Here is a 16,298-nt window from a genome sequence, read left to right as displayed (position 1 = left end):
GAACCATGAGAGACTCTGGACCTGGCAGCAGCATGAGGAGGCGGTATATAGGGGCCTATGGCAGATTAGGGGCCTGGCAGCAGCTATAGGAGGCCCATAATCTGCCAGCACCCTATGTCAAAAAATTCAACACACCAGCAGTGTGAGGAGACCTGAAAGTGGCACATGGCATGAGACACTGTGGACCTGGCAGCAGCATGAGGAGGCGGTATATAGGGGCCTATGGCAGATTAGGGGCCTGGCAGCAGCTATAGGAGGCCCGTAATCTGCCAGCACCCTATGTCAAAAAATTCTACACACCAGCAGTGTGTGAGGAGACCTGAAAGTGGCACATGGCAGAGTGTGGCGATGGAGACAGCAGCAATGGGAGGCCGTACAGGGACCCATGACAGATTCTGGACCTGGCAGCAGCATGAGGAGGCGGTATATAGGGGCCTATGGCAGATTAGGGGCCTGGCAGCAGCTATAGGAGGCCCGTAATCTGCCAGCACCCTATGTCAAAAAATTCTACACACCAGCAGTGTGAGGAGACCTGAAAGTGGCACATGGCAGAGTGTGGCGATGGAGACAGCAGCAATGGGAGGCCGTACAGGGACCCATGACAGACTCTGGACCTGGCAGCAGCATGAGGAGGCGGTATATAGGGGCCTATGGCAGATTAGGGGCCTGGCAGCAGCTATGGGAGGCCCGTAATCTGCCAGCACCCTATGTCAAAAAATTCTACACACCAGCAGTGTGAGGAGACCTGAAAGTGGCACATGGCAGAGTGTGGCGATGGAGACAGCAGCAATGGGAGGCCGTACAGGGACCCATGAGAGACTCTGGACCTGGCAGCAGCATGAGGAGGCGGTATATAGGGGCCTATGGCAGATTAGGGGCCTGGCAGCAGCTATAGGAGGCCCATAATCTGCCAGCACCCTATGTCAAAAAATTCAACACACCAGCAGTGTGAGGAGACCTGAAAGTGGCACATGGCATGAGACACTGTGGACCTGGCAGCAGCATGAGGAGGCGGTATATAGGGGCCCATGGCAGATTAGGGGCCTGGCAGCAGCTATGGGAGGCCCGTAATCTGCCAGCACCCTATGTCAAAAAATTCAACACACCAGCAGTGTGTGAGGAGACCTGAAAGTGGCACATGGCAGAGTGTGGCGATGGAGACAGCAGCAATGGGAGGCCGTACAGGGACCCATGACAGACTCTGGACCTGGCAGCAGCATGAGGAGGCGGTATATAGGGGCCTATGGCAGATTAGGGGCCTGGCAGCAGCTATGGGAGGCCCGTAATCTGCCAGCACCCTATGTCAAAAAATTCTACACACCAGCAGTGTGAGGAGACCTGAAAGTGGCACATGGCAGAGTGTGGCGATGGAGACAGCAGCAATGGGAGGCCGTACAGGGACCCATGAGAGACTCTGGACCTGGCAGCAGCATGAGGAGGCGGTATATAGGGGCCTATGGCAGATTAGGGGCCTGGCAGCAGCTATAGGAGGCCCATAATCTGCCAGCACCCTATGTCAAAAAATTCAACACACCAGCAGTGTGAGGAGACCTGAAAGTGGCACATGGCATGAGACACTGTGGACCTGGCAGCAGCATGAGGAGGCGGTATATAGGGGCCCATGGCAGATTAGGGGCCTGGCAGCAGCTATGGGAGGCCCGTAATCTGCCAGCACCCTATGTCAAAAAATTCAACACACCAGCAGTGTGTGAGGAGACCTGAAAGTGGCACATGGCAGAGTGTGGCGATGGAGACAGCAGCAATGGGAGGCCGTACAGGGACCCATGAGAGACTCTGGACCTGGCAGCAGCATGAGGAGGCGGTATATAGGGGCCTATGGCAGATTAGGGGCCTGGCAGCAGCTATGGGAGGCCCGTAATCTGCCAGCACCCTATGTCAAAAAATTCTACACACCAGCAGTGTGAGGAGACCTGAAAGTGGCACATGGCAGAGTGTGGCGATGGAGACAGCAGCAATGGGAGGCCGTACAGGGACCCATGAGAGACTCTGGACCTGGCAGCAGCATGAGGAGGCGGTATATAGGGGCCTATGGCAGATTAGGGGCCTGGCAGCAGCTATGGGAGGCCCGTAATCTGCCAGCACCCTATGTCAAAAAATTCTACACACCAGCAGTGTGTGAGGAGACCTGAAAGTGGCACATGGCAGAGTGTGGCGATGGAGACAGCAGCAATGGGAGGCCGTACAGGGACCCATGAGAGACTCTGGACCTGGCAGCAGCATGAGGAGGCGGTATATAGGGGCCTATGGCAGATTAGGGGCCTGGCAGCAGCTATAGGAGGCCCGTAATCTGCCAGCACCCTATGTCAAAAAATTCTACACACCAGCAGTGTGTGAGGAGACCTGAAAGTGGCACATGGCAGAGTGTGGCGATGGAGACAGCAGCAATGGGAGGCCGTACAGGGACCCATGAGAGACTCTGGACCTGGCAGCAGCAGCATGAGGAGGCGGTATATAGGGGCCTATGGCAGATTAGGGGCCTGGCAGCAGCTATGGGAGGCCCGTAATCTGCCAGCACCCTATGCCAAAAAATTCTACACACCAGCAGTGTGTGAGGAGACCTGAAAGTGGCACATGGCAGAGTGTGGCGATGGAGACAGCAGCAATGGGAGGCCGTACAGGGACCCATGACAGACTCTGGACCTGGCAGCAGCATGAGGAGGCGGTATATAGGGGCCTATGGCAGATTAGGGGCCTGGCAGCAGCTATGGGAGGCCCGTAATCTGCCAGCACCCTATGTCAAAAAATTCTACACACCAGCAGTGTGAGGAGACCTGAAAGTGGCACATGGCAGAGTGTGGCGATGGAGACAGCAGCAATGGGAGGCCGTACAGGGACCCATGACAGACTCTGGACCTGGCAGCAGCATGAGGAGGTGGTATATAGGGGCCTATGGCAGATTAGGGGCCTGGCAGCAGCTATAGGAGGCCCGTAATCTGCCAGCACCCTATGTCAAAAAATTCTACACACCAGCAGTGTGAGGAGACCTGAAAGTGGCACATGGCAGAGTGTGGCGATGGAGACAGCAGCAATGGGAGGCCGTACAGGGACCCATGAGAGACTCTGGACCTGGCAGCAGCATGAGGAGGCGGTATATAGGGGCCTATGGCAGATTAGGGGCCTGGCAGCAGCTATGGGAGGCCCGTAATCTGCCAGCACCCTATGTCAAAAAATTCTACACACCAGCAGTGTGAGGAGACCTGAAAGTGGCACATGGCAGAGTGTGGCGATGGAGACAGCAGCAATGGGAGGCCGTACAGGGACCCATGAGAGACTCTGGACCTGGCAGCAGCATGAGGAGGTGGTATATAGGGGCCTATGGCAGATTAGGGGCCTGGCAGCAGCTATAGGAGGCCCATAATCTGCCAGCACCCTATGTCAAAAAATTCAACACACCAGCAGTGTGAGGAGACCTGAAAGTGGCACATGGCATGAGACACTGTGGACCTGGCAGCAGCATGAGGAGGCGGTATATAGGGGCCTATGGCAGATTAGGGGCCTGGCAGCACTATAGGAGGCCCGTAATCTGCCAGCACCCTATATCAAAAAATTCAACACACCAGCAGTGTGAGGAGACCTGAAAGTGGCACATGGCATGAGACACTGTGGACCTGGCAGCAGCATGAGGAGGCGGTATATAGGGGCCTATGGCAGATTAGGGGCCTGGCAGCACTATAGGAGGCCCGTAATCTGCCAGCACCCTATGTCAAAAAATTCTACACACCAGCAGTGTGTGAGGAGACCTGAAAGTGGCACATGGCAGAGTGTGGCGATGGAGACAGCAGCAATGGGAGGCCGTACAGGGACCCATGAGAGACTCTGGACCTGGCAGCAGCATGAGGAGGCGGTATATAGGGGCCTATGGCAGATTAGGGGCCTGGCAGCAGCTATGGGAGGCCCGTAATCTGCCAGCACCCTATGTCAAAAAATTCTACACACCAGCAGTGTGTGAGGAGACCTGAAAGTGGCACATGGCAGAGTGTGGCGATGGAGACAGCAGCAATGGGAGGCCGTACAGGGACCCATGACAGACTCTAAACCTGGCAGCAGCATGAGGAGGCGGTATATAGGGGCCTATGGCAGATTAGGGGCCTGGCAGCAGCTATGGGAGGCCCGTAATCTGCCAGCACCCTATGTCAAAAAATTCTACACACCAGCAGTGTGAGGAGACCTGAAAGTGGCACATGGCAGAATGTGGCGATGGAGACAGCAGCAATGGGAGGCCGTACAGGGACCCATGACAGACTCTGGACCTGGCAGCAGCATGAGGAGGTGGTATATAGGGGCCTATGGCAGATTAGGGGCCTGGCAGCAGCTATAGGAGGCCCGTAATCTGCCAGCACCCTATGTCAAAAAATTCTACACACCAGCAGTGTGAGGAGACCTGAAAGTGGCACATGGCAGAGTGTGGCGATGGAGACAGTAGCAATGGGAGGCCGTACAGGGACCCATGACAGACTCTGGACCTGGCAGCAGCATGAGGAGGCGGTATATAGGGGCCTATGGCAGATTAGGGGCCTGGCAGCAGCTATGGGAGGCCCGTAATCTGCCAGCACCCTATGTCAAAAAATTCTACACACCAGCAGTGTGAGGAGACCTGAAAGTGGCACATGGCAGAGTGTGGCGATGGAGACAGCAGCAATGGGAGGCCGTACAGGGACCCATGAGAGACTCTGGACCTGGCAGCAGCATGAGGAGGTGGTATATAGGGGCCTATGGCAGATTAGGGGCCTGGCAGCAGCTATAGGAGGCCCATAATCTGCCAGCACCCTATGTCAAAAAATTCAACACACCAGCAGTGTGAGGAGACCTGAAAGTGGCACATGGCATGAGACACTGTGGACCTGGCAGCAGCATGAGGAGGCGGTATATAGGGGCCCATGGCAGATTAGGGGCCTGGCAGCAGCTATGGGAGGCCCGTAATCTGCCAGCACCCTATGTCAAAAAATTCAACACACCAGCAGTGTGTGAGGAGACCTGAAAGTGGCACATGGCAGAGTGTGGCGATGGAGACAGCAGCAATGGGAGGCCGTACAGGGACCCATGAGAGACTCTGGACCTGGCAGCAGCATGAGGAGGCGGTATATAGGGGCCTATGGCAGATTAGGGGCCTGGCAGCAGCTATGGGAGGCCCGTAATCTGCCAGCACCCTATGTCAAAAAATTCTACACACCAGCAGTGTGTGAGGAGACCTGAAAGTGGCACATGGCAGAGTGTGGCGATGGAGACAGCAGCAATGGGAGGCCGTACAGGGAACCATGAGAGACTCTGGACCTGGCAGCAGCATGAGGAGGCGGTATATAGGGGCCTATGGCAGATTAGGGGCCTGGCAGCAGCTATAGGAGGCCCATAATCTGCCAGCACCCTATGTCAAAAAATTCTACACACCAGCAGTGTGAGGAGACCTGAAAGTGGCACATGGCATGACAGACTCTGGACCTGGCAGCAGCATGAGGAGGCGGTATATAGGGGCCTATGGCAGATTAGGGGCCTGGCAGCAGCTATAGGAGGCCCGTAATCTGCCAGCACCCTATGTCAAAAAATTCTACACACCAGCAGTGTGAGGAGACCTGAAAGTGGCACATGGCAGAGTGTGGCGATGGAGACAGCAGCAATGGGAGGCCGTACAGGGACCCATGACAGACTCTGGACCTGGCAGCAGCATGAGGAGGCGGTATATAGGGGCCTATGGCAGATTAGGGGCCTGGCAGCAGCTATGGGAGGCCGGTAATCTGCCAGCACCCTATGTCAAAAAATTCTACACACCAGCAGTGTGAGGAGACATGAAAGTGGCACATGGCAGAGTGTGGCGATGGAGACAGCAGCAATGGGAGGCCGTACAGGGACCCATGACAGACTCTGGACCTGGCAGCAGCATGAGGAGGCGGTATATAGGGGCCTATGGCAGATTAGGGGCCTGGCAGCAGCTATGGGAGGCCGGTAATCTGCCAGCACCCTATGTCAAAAAATTCTACACACCAGCAGTGTGAGGAGACCTGAAAGTGGCACATGGCAGAGTGTGGCGATGGAGACAGCAGCAATGGGAGGCCGTACAGGGACCCATGAGAGACTCTGGACCTGGCAGCAGCATGAGGAGGCGGTATTTAGGGGCCTATGGCAGATTAGGGGCCTGGCAGCAGCTATGGGAGGCCCGTAATCTGCCAGCACCTTATGTCAAAAAATTCTACACACCAGCAGTGTGTGAGGAGACCTGAAAGTGGCACATGGCAGAGTGTGGCGATGGAGACAGCAGCAATGGGAGGCCGTACAGGGACCCATGACAGACTCTGGACCTGGCAGCAGCATGAGGAGGCGGTATATAGGGGCCTATGGCAGATTAGGGGCCTGGCAGCAGCTATGGGAGGCCCGTAATCTGCCAGCACCCTATGTCAAAAAATTCTACACACCAGCAGTGTGAGGAGACCTGAAAGTGGCACATGGCAGAGTGTGGCGATGGAGACAGCAGCAATGGGAGGCCGTACAGGGACCCATGACAGACTCTGGACCTGGCAGCAGCATGAGGAGGTGGTATATAGGGGCCTATGGCAGATTAGGGGCCTGGCAGCAGCTATAGGAGGCCCGTAATCTGCCAGCACCCTATGTCAAAAAATTCTACACACCAGCAGTGTGAGGAGACCTGAAAGTGGCACATGGCAGAGTGTGGCGATGGAGACAGCAGCAATGGGAGGCCGTACAGGGACCCATGACAGACTCTGGACCTGGCAGCAGCATGAGGAGGCGGTATATAGGGGCCTATGGCAGATTAGGGGCCTGGCAGCAGCTATGGGAGGCCGGTAATCTGCCAGCACCCTATGTCAAAAAATTCTACACACCAGCAGTGTGAGGAGACCTGAAAGTGGCACATGGCAGAGTGTGGCGATGGAGACAGCAGCAATGGGAGGCCGTACAGGGACCCATGAGAGACTCTGGACCTGGCAGCAGCATGAGGAGGCGGTATATAGGGGCCTATGGCAGATTAGGGGCCTGGCAGCAGCTATAGGAGGCCCATAATCTGCCAGCACCCTATGTCAAAAAATTCAACACACCAGCAGTGTGAGGAGACCTGAAAGTGGCACATGGCATGAGACACTGTGGACCTGGCAGCAGCATGAGGAGGCGGTATATAGGGGCCCATGGCAGATTAGGGGCCTGGCAGCAGCTATGGGAGGCCCGTAATCTGCCAGCACCCTATGTCAAAAAATTCAACACACCAGCAGTGTGTGAGGAGACCTGAAAGTGGCACATGGCAGAGTGTGGCGATGGAGACAGCAGCAATGGGAGGCCGTACAGGGACCCATGACAGACTCTGGACCTGGCAGCAGCATGAGGAGGCGGTATATAGGGGCCTATGGCAGATTAGGGGCCTGGCAGCAGCTATGGGAGGCCCGTAATCTGCCAGCACCCTATGTCAAAAAATTCTACACACCAGCAGTGTGAGGAGACCTGAAAGTGGCACATGGCAGAGTGTGGCGATGGAGACAGCAGCAATGGGAGGCCGTACAGGGACCCATGAGAGACTCTGGACCTGGCAGCAGCATGAGGAGGCGGTATATAGGGGCCTATGGCAGATTAGGGGCCTGGCAGCAGCTATAGGAGGCCCATAATCTGCCAGCACCCTATGTCAAAAAATTCAACACACCAGCAGTGTGAGGAGACCTGAAAGTGGCACATGGCATGAGACACTGTGGACCTGGCAGCAGCATGAGGAGGCGGTATATAGGGGCCCATGGCAGATTAGGGGCCTGGCAGCAGCTATGGGAGGCCCGTAATCTGCCAGCACCCTATGTCAAAAAATTCAACACACCAGCAGTGTGTGAGGAGACCTGAAAGTGGCACATGGCAGAGTGTGGCGATGGAGACAGCAGCAATGGGAGGCCGTACAGGGACCCATGAGAGACTCTGGACCTGGCAGCAGCATGAGGAGGCGGTATATAGGGGCCTATGGCAGATTAGGGGCCTGGCAGCAGCTATGGGAGGCCCGTAATCTGCCAGCACCCTATGTCAAAAAATTCTACACACCAGCAGTGTGTGAGGAGACCTGAAAGTGGCACATGGCAGAGTGTGGCGATGGAGACAGCAGCAATGGGAGGCCGTACAGGGACCCATGAGAGACTCTGGACCTGGCAGCAGCATGAGGAGGCGGTATATAGGGGCCTATGGCAGATTAGGGGCCTGGCAGCAGCTATGGGAGGCCCGTAATCTGCCAGCACCCTATGTCAAAAAATTCTACACACCAGCAGTGTGTGAGGAGACCTGAAAGTGGCACATGGCAGAGTGTGGCGATGGAGACAGCAGCAATGGGAGGCCGTACAGGGACCCATGAGAGACTCTGGACCTGGCAGCAGCATGAGGAGGCGGTATATAGGGGCCTATGGCAGATTAGGGGCCTGGCAGCAGCTATAGGAGGCCCATAATCTGCCAGCACCCTATGTCAAAAAATTCAACACACCAGCAGTGTGAGGAGACCTGAAAGTGGCACATGGCATGAGACACTGTGGACCTGGCAGCAGCATGAGGAGGCGGTATATAGGGGCCCATGGCAGATTAGGGGCCTGGCAGCAGCTATGGGAGGCCCGTAATCTGCCAGCACCCTATGTCAAAAAATTCAACACACCAGCAGTGTGTGAGGAGACCTGAAAGTGGCACATGGCAGAGTGTGGCGATGGAGACAGCAGCAATGGGAGGCCGTACAGGGACCCATGAGAGACTCTGGACCTGGCAGCAGCATGAGGAGGCGGTATATAGGGGCCTATGGCAGATTAGGGGCCTGGCAGCAGCTATGGGAGGCCCGTAATCTGCCAGCACCCTATGTCAAAAAATTCTACACACCAGCAGTGTGTGAGGAGACCTGAAAGTGGCACATGGCAGAGTGTGGCGATGGAGACAGCAGCAATGGGAGGCCGTACAGGGACCCATGAGAGACTCTGGACCTGGCAGCAGCATGAGGAGGCGGTATATAGGGGCCCATGGCAGATTAGGGGCCTGGCAGCAGCTATGGGAGGCCCGTAATCTGCCAGCACCCTATGTCAAAAAATTCAACACACCAGCAGTGTGTGAGGAGACCTGAAAGTGGCACATGGCAGAGTGTGGCGATGGAGACAGCAGCAATGGGAGGCCGTACAGGGACCCATGACAGACTCTGGACCTGGCAGCAGCATGAGGAGGCGGTATATAGGGGCCTATGGCAGATTAGGGGCCTGGCAGCAGCTATGGGAGGCCCGTAATCTGTCAGCACCCTATGTCAAAAAATTCTACACACCAGCAGTGTGAGGAGACCTGAAAGTGGCACATGGCAGAGTGTGGCGATGGAGACAGCAGCAATGGGAGGCCGTACAGGGACCCATGAGAGACTCTGGACCTGGCAGCAGCATGAGGAGGCGGTATATAGGGGCCTATGGCAGATTAGGGGCCTGGCAGCAGCTATAGGAGGCCCATAATCTGCCAGCACCCTATGTCAAAAAATTCAACACACCAGCAGTGTGAGGAGACCTGAAAGTGGCACATGGCATGAGACACTGTGGACCTGGCAGCAGCATGAGGAGGCGGTATATAGGGGCCCATGGCAGATTAGGGGCCTGGCAGCAGCTATGGGAGGCCCGTAATCTGCCAGCACCCTATGTCAAAAAATTCAACACACCAGCAGTGTGTGAGGAGACCTGAAAGTGGCACATGGCAGAGTGTGGCGATGGAGACAGCAGCAATGGGAGGCCGTACAGGGACCCATGAGAGACTCTGGACCTGGCAGCAGCATGAGGAGGCGGTATATAGGGGCCTATGGCAGATTAGGGGCCTGGCAGCAGCTATGGGAGGCCCGTAATCTGCCAGCACCCTATGTCAAAAAATTCTACACACCAGCAGTGTGTGAGGAGACCTGAAAGTGGCACATGGCAGAGTGTGGCGATGGAGACAGCAGCAATGGGAGGCCGTACAGGGACCCATGAGAGACTCTGGACCTGGCAGCAGCATGAGGAGGCGGTATATAGGGGCCTATGGCAGATTAGGGGCCTGGCAGCAGCTATGGGAGGCCCGTAATCTGCCAGCACCCTATGTCAAAAAATTCTACACACCAGCAGTGTGTGAGGAGACCTGAAAGTGGCACATGGCAGAGTGTGGCGATGGAGACAGCAGCAATGGGAGGCCGTACAGGGACCCATGAGAGACTCTGGACCTGGCAGCAGCATGAGGAGGCGGTATATAGGGGCCTATGGCAGATTAGGGGCCTGGCAGCAGCTATGGGAGGCCCGTAATCTGCCAGCACCCTATGTCAAAAAATTCTACACACCAGCAGTGTGTGAGGAGACCTGAAAGTGGCACATGGCAGAGTGTGGCGATGGAGACAGCAGCAATGGGAGGCCGTACAGGGAACCATGAGAGACTCTGGACCTGGCAGCAGCATGAGGAGGCGGTATATAGGGGCCTATGGCAGATTAGGGGCCTGGCAGCAGCTATAGGAGGCCCATAATCTGCCAGCACCCTATGTCAAAAAATTCTACACACCAGCAGTGTGAGGAGACCTGAAAGTGGCACATGGCAGAGTGTGGCGATGGAGACAGCAGCAATGGGAGGCCGTACAGGGACCCATGAGAGACTCTGGACCTGGCAGCAGCATGAGGAGGCGGTATATAGGGGCCTATGGCAGATTAGGGGCCTGGCAGCAGCTATGGGAGGCCCGTAATCTGCCAGCACCCTATGTCAAAAAATTCTACACACCAGCAGTGTGTGAGAAGACCTGAAAGTGGCACATGGCAGAGTGTGGCGATGGAGACAGCAGCAATGGGAGGCCGTACAGGGACCCATGAGAGACTCTGGACCTGGCAGCAGCATGAGGAGGCGGTATATAGGGGCCTATGGCAGATTAGGGGCCTGGCAGCAGCTATGGGAGGCCCGTAATCTGCCAGCACCCTATGTCAAAAAATTCTACACACCAGCAGTGTGTGAGGAGACCTGAAAGTGGCACATGGCAGAGTGTGGCGATGGAGACAGCAGCAATGGGAGGCCGTACAGGGAACCATGAGAGACTCTGGACCTGGCAGCAGCATGAGGAGGCGGTATATAGGGGCCTATGGCAGATTAGGGGCCTGGCAGCAGCTATAGGAGGCCCATAATCTGCCAGCACCCTATGTCAAAAAATTCTACACACCAGCAGTGTGAGGAGACCTGAAAGTGGCACATGGCAGAGTGTGGCGATGGAGACAGCAGCAATGGGAGGCCGTACAGGGACCCATGAGAGACTCTGGACCTGGCAGCAGCATGAGGAGGCGGTATATAGGGGCCTATGGCAGATTAGGGGCCTGGCAGCAGCTATGGGAGGCCCGTAATCTGCCAGCACCCTATGTCAAAAAATTCTACACACCAGCAGTGTGTGAGGAGACCTGAAAGTGGCACATGGCAGAGTGTGGCGATGGAGACAGCAGCAATGGGAGGCCGTACAGGGACCCATGAGAGACTCTGGACCTGGCAGCAGCATGAGGAGGCGGTATATAGGGGCCTATGGCAGATTAGGGGCCTGGCAGCAGCTATGGGAGGCCCGTAATCTGCCAGCACCCTATGTCAAAAAATTCTACACACCAGCAGTGTGTGAGGAGACCTGAAAGTGGCACATGGCAGAGTGTGGCGATGGAGACAGCAGCAATGGGAGGCCGTACAGGGAACCATGAGAGACTCTGGACCTGGCAGCAGCATGAGGAGGCGGTATATAGGGGCCTATGGCAAATTAGGGGCCTGGCAGCAGCTATAGGAGGCCCATAATCTGCCAGCACCCTATGTCAAAAAATTCTACACACCAGCAGTGTGAGGAGACCTGAAAGTGGCACATGGCAGAGTGTGGCGATGGAGACAGCAGCAATGGGAGGCCGTACAGGGACCCATGACAGACTCTGGACCTGGCAGCAGCATGAGGAGGCGGTATATAGGGGCCTATGGCAGATTAGGGGCCTGGCAGCAGCTATGGGAGGCCCGTAATCTGCCAGCACCCTATGTCAAAAAATTCTACACACCAGCAGTGTGTGAGGAGACCTGAAAGTGGCACATGGCAGAGTGTGGCGATGGAGACAGCAGCAATGGGAGGCCGTACAGGGAACCATGAGAGACTCTGGACCTGGCAGCAGCATGAGGAGGCGGTATATAGGGGCCTATGGCAGATTAGGGGCCTGGCAGCAGCTATAGGAGGCCCATAATCTGCCAGCACCCTATGTCAAAAAATTCAACACACCAGCAGTGTGAGGAGACCTGAAAGTGGCACATGGCATGAGACACTGTGGACCTGGCAGCAGCATGAGGATGCGGTATATAGGGGCCCATGGCAGATTAGGGGCCTGGCAGCAGCAATAAGAGGCCCGTAATCTGCCAACACCCTATGTCAAAAAATTCTACACACCAGCAGTGTGTGAGGAGACCTGAAAGTGGCACATGGCAGAGTGTGGCGATGGAGACAGCAGCAATGGGAGGCCGTACAGGGACCCATGAGAGACTCTGGACCTGGCAGCAGCATGAGGAGGCGGTATATAGGGGCCTATGGCAGATTAGGGGCCTGGCAGCAGCTATGGGAGGCCCGTAATCTGCCAGCACCCTATGTCAAAAAATTCTACACACCAGCAGTGTGTGAGGAGACCTCAAAGTGGCACATGTTTGAGGCATGATTCATGGCGGATTTAGTCAGTTGTGTCAGGAACTGGTGGTTTGAAATCCAGACTAATCCACTCCTGATTCATTTTCACAAACGTGAGTCTCTCCACACTTTGGGTGGACAGTCGTGTCCTCCGCGGAGTTACAATACCTCCTGCCGCACTAAACACGCGCTCCGATGCCACGCTACTGGCCGGGCATGACAGCCTTTCAAGGGCAAATTCAGCTAGTTGGGGCCAAAGGTCAAGTTTCGTTGCCCAGTAGTCAAGGGGATTGTCTACCTCGGTTGGCAGGGTGCTGTCCAAGTAGGCCCAAGCCTGTTGTTTGAGCTCCTGCTCCAGGTCCACCTGATGCTGCTGCTGCTGCTGCTGCTGCTGCGGCTGGTTAGTAGTTTCCTCACTGCGCTGGTGAAGAAAGCTACTCATCATCGACTGCAGACTGAGGCAGCCGCTGCTGGTGGAGCTGCCACTGCTCCTACCACCCCACCCCTCCCCTGCTGCCATGGCAGCGGAACGCGAGCGCACAGGGCCCACAGTGTCTGAGGATGGACGTTGGCGCACAAAGGCAGAGACCAACTGACTACATAGGTGGTTTTTATAGTACGTTATTTTGGCCTCCCTCTCAGCAGGTGTGAAAAAGGCCACCATTTTGGAACGGTAGCGAGGGTCCAACAAGGTGGACAGCCAAAAGTCATCCCTCTGTCTGATGGTTATTATTCGGCTGTCGCTACGCAAGCAACCGAGCATGCTATGGGCCATTTGTGCCAAGGAATGCGAGGGACTCCCTGCCTCCATCTCCACAGCATACTGCCACGGTGCGTCTGGGTCCTCTGTCTCCTCCTCCTCCTCCTCTACCAGATGCTCCTGCTCCTCCACTCCTGTCCGCTGAGTGGAAAAACCACCCATTTCACTCAATAATTCCTGAGCACAAATGTCCTCCTCTACCTCCTCCTCTTCTTCCTGTCCTGCCCCCACAGGGGTCATGTGGCGTTGAGATCTGTGCGCCACGTCTACCGCACCCTGACCAGCCATTGTTAACAGCATTTGTTCAAGGACGTGCAACAGAGGAATGACGTCGTTCATCCCATAGTCCTGCCGACTCACGAATAGCGTGGCCTCCTCAAAGGGCCTGAGCAAGCGGCAGGTGTCACGCATGAGCTGCCAATGGCTGACATCGAAGTTACACAGGGGAGTACCTTTGTCCGCTTGTAACATCAGGAAATCGGTGATGGCCTTTCGCTGTTCGTAAAGGCGGTCTAACATGTGTAGGGTTGAATTCCACCTTGTTGCAACGTCGCAGATCAGGCGATGCTGTGGAATTCCGTTCTGCCGCTGCAGCTCATGGAGGGTGTGCTTTGCGGTGTAGGAATGGCTGAAATGCATGCAAAGTTTACGTGACATTTTAAGGATGTCTTGCAGTGGGATGGTGGATTTTAGGAACCGCTTGACAACCAGATTGAACACGTGAGCCATGCATGGCGCATGGCACAACCTTCCTTGACGCAGAGCAGACACCATGTTCTTTCCGTTGTCGGTCAACATGGTTACGATTTTCAGTTTGCGCGGAGACAGCCATCTGTCGATTTCTCTGTTCATTACACTCAGAAGTTCCTCCCCTGTGTGACTACGTTCGCCAAGGCATACCAGGTGCAGAACAGCGTGACACCGTTGCGCCCTGCACATGTGATATGCCGGTCGGGTAATGGGACTTGGCACGGGGGTGGCGGCTGAGGACACGGCGGAAGAAGAGGTGGCAGAGGCGGACATCTTTGCCGGACCAAGGACGTGCAAACGTGGAGGCAAAAGCGGCGTGACCTGTCCAAGTTGCTGGTGCGGCTGTGACGGCACCACGTTCACCCAGTGGGCCGTAAATGACATGTACTGTCCCTGACCGTAGTTACAGCTCCACACATCGGCGCTGCCGTGCACTTTGGCAGAGACCGACATGCTCAAAGACTGGCCCACCATGTCTTCTACATGTGAATGCAGGGCTGGCACTGCCTTTTTGGCGAAGAAATGACGGCTTGGCACTCTCCACCGCGGCGCGGCACAAGCCATCATTTCTCTGAAAGGTGCTGAGTCCACCACTTGGAAAGGGAGGGACTGCAGCACCAGCAACTTGGACAGGAGGACGTTCAGCTTTTGCACCGTCGGGTGCGTGCTCGCAAACTGTTGTCTCTTGGAAACGGATTCCAAGAAAGACTGCTGACGGAATCCGTGAAGAGGAGTAGCAGGAGAAGGAGCATCTGAACGAGCGGAAGATGCCAACGAGCGACAACTCCCCTCAGCAGAGGTGTTGGAGCCTTGACTGGCTGATGGAGGGCGATTGACGTCGGGTGACGGAGCAAGTAACGGAGCGGGTGATGGAGCGGGGGCTGGGGCGGGCAGAACCGCCGTATCTTTATCACGGTTTTCCCAGGCCACCAAATGGCGACGCTGCATATGCTGCCGCAACGCTGTAGTCCCAACATGGGCCCCCTGGCCACGCTTGACTTTCTGGCCACATAGTCGACATATGGCTACGTTTACTTCCTCGGGCGGCTTGACGAAAAATTGCCACACCGCCGAGTAGGAAACTTTGCCCCCGATACTCCTCACTGGCTGACTGCTGCTTCCTCCGTGCACACCGGCACCACTACTGGCCGTGGTGGTAGGCTGCAGTGGAGCTGGTGCTCTACTCCGTGGCCGTTTGGCTCCACTGACACTGCTTCCACTGACACTGCTGCGACCCTGCTGCTGTCTCCTGGGCAACCCACCGACTGTTTCGCTCACTGCCAAGCTGCCACCCTCTTCTCCTGATGATGCGGAAGAAATTGCCTGATGACGACGAGGCTGCCAAGTGCGATCAACCTCCTCATCATCAAGTAGGGTCTCCGCCTCACTACTAGCCCCCTCGGCTGCGTCTGGGTCAGGAGACAGACCTGTCTCTAGACCGGCTACCGGGCCACTCTCCTCGCCACTACTTCTTCGCCTAGCTGCTGAAAAGGCGGATGTCTCCCCCCGTTCCTGACCGCCCTCTGTTAGCTCTTCCTCACTGTACAGTGGGGCTGAGCCCACAGCATGCGATACTTCGCTTGGTGAGGGAACACCAAAGGACAGGGGCAGGTAGAGGACACGTGATTTCAGTGGGCTTGGTCCCGGGCCATGCCAACTAACGGTTGTGTCTGACGTACCCACCGACCGTTGGCTGTAGGTGTCAGAGGTGACCTGGGAAGAGGAAGACGACCGAGCCAACCAATCGATGACGGCAGGGTTGTCGGTGGAGACACGACCGCTGGATGACACCGGGAGCACTGGCCTCTGGCTGCGAATAGTGCTGCCTCGACCCCTTCCTCTGCTGCCACGTCTGCTCGCTCCTAAAACATTGCCTCCTCTGCCACTCCTCTGCATGTTGTCTGACATACTCTTTAATTAAACGATTATGTGTCCCTGAGTAACAATTCTGTGTCCCTGAGTAACAATTCTGTGTCTGTGCGAGTAACAATTCTGTGGCCCTAAGTAACAGTTCTGTGGCCCTCAGTAACAATTCTGTGTCCCTGATTAATGTTTCTGTGGCCCCAAGTAACAGTTCTGTGGCCCTCAGTAACAATTCTGTGTCTGTGCGAGTAACAATTCTGTGTCTGTGCGAGAAACAATTCTGTGGCCCTAAGTAACAGT

This window comes from Staurois parvus, unplaced genomic scaffold, assembly GCF_062004578.1.
Source record: "Staurois parvus isolate SC_StPar_1 unplaced genomic scaffold, SC_StPar_1.0 ptg000264l, whole genome shotgun sequence".
NCBI lineage: Eukaryota > Metazoa > Chordata > Amphibia > Anura > Ranidae > Staurois > Staurois parvus.
The sequence above is the reverse complement of the archived record's forward strand: the minus strand, read 5'-3'. Positions refer to the sequence as shown.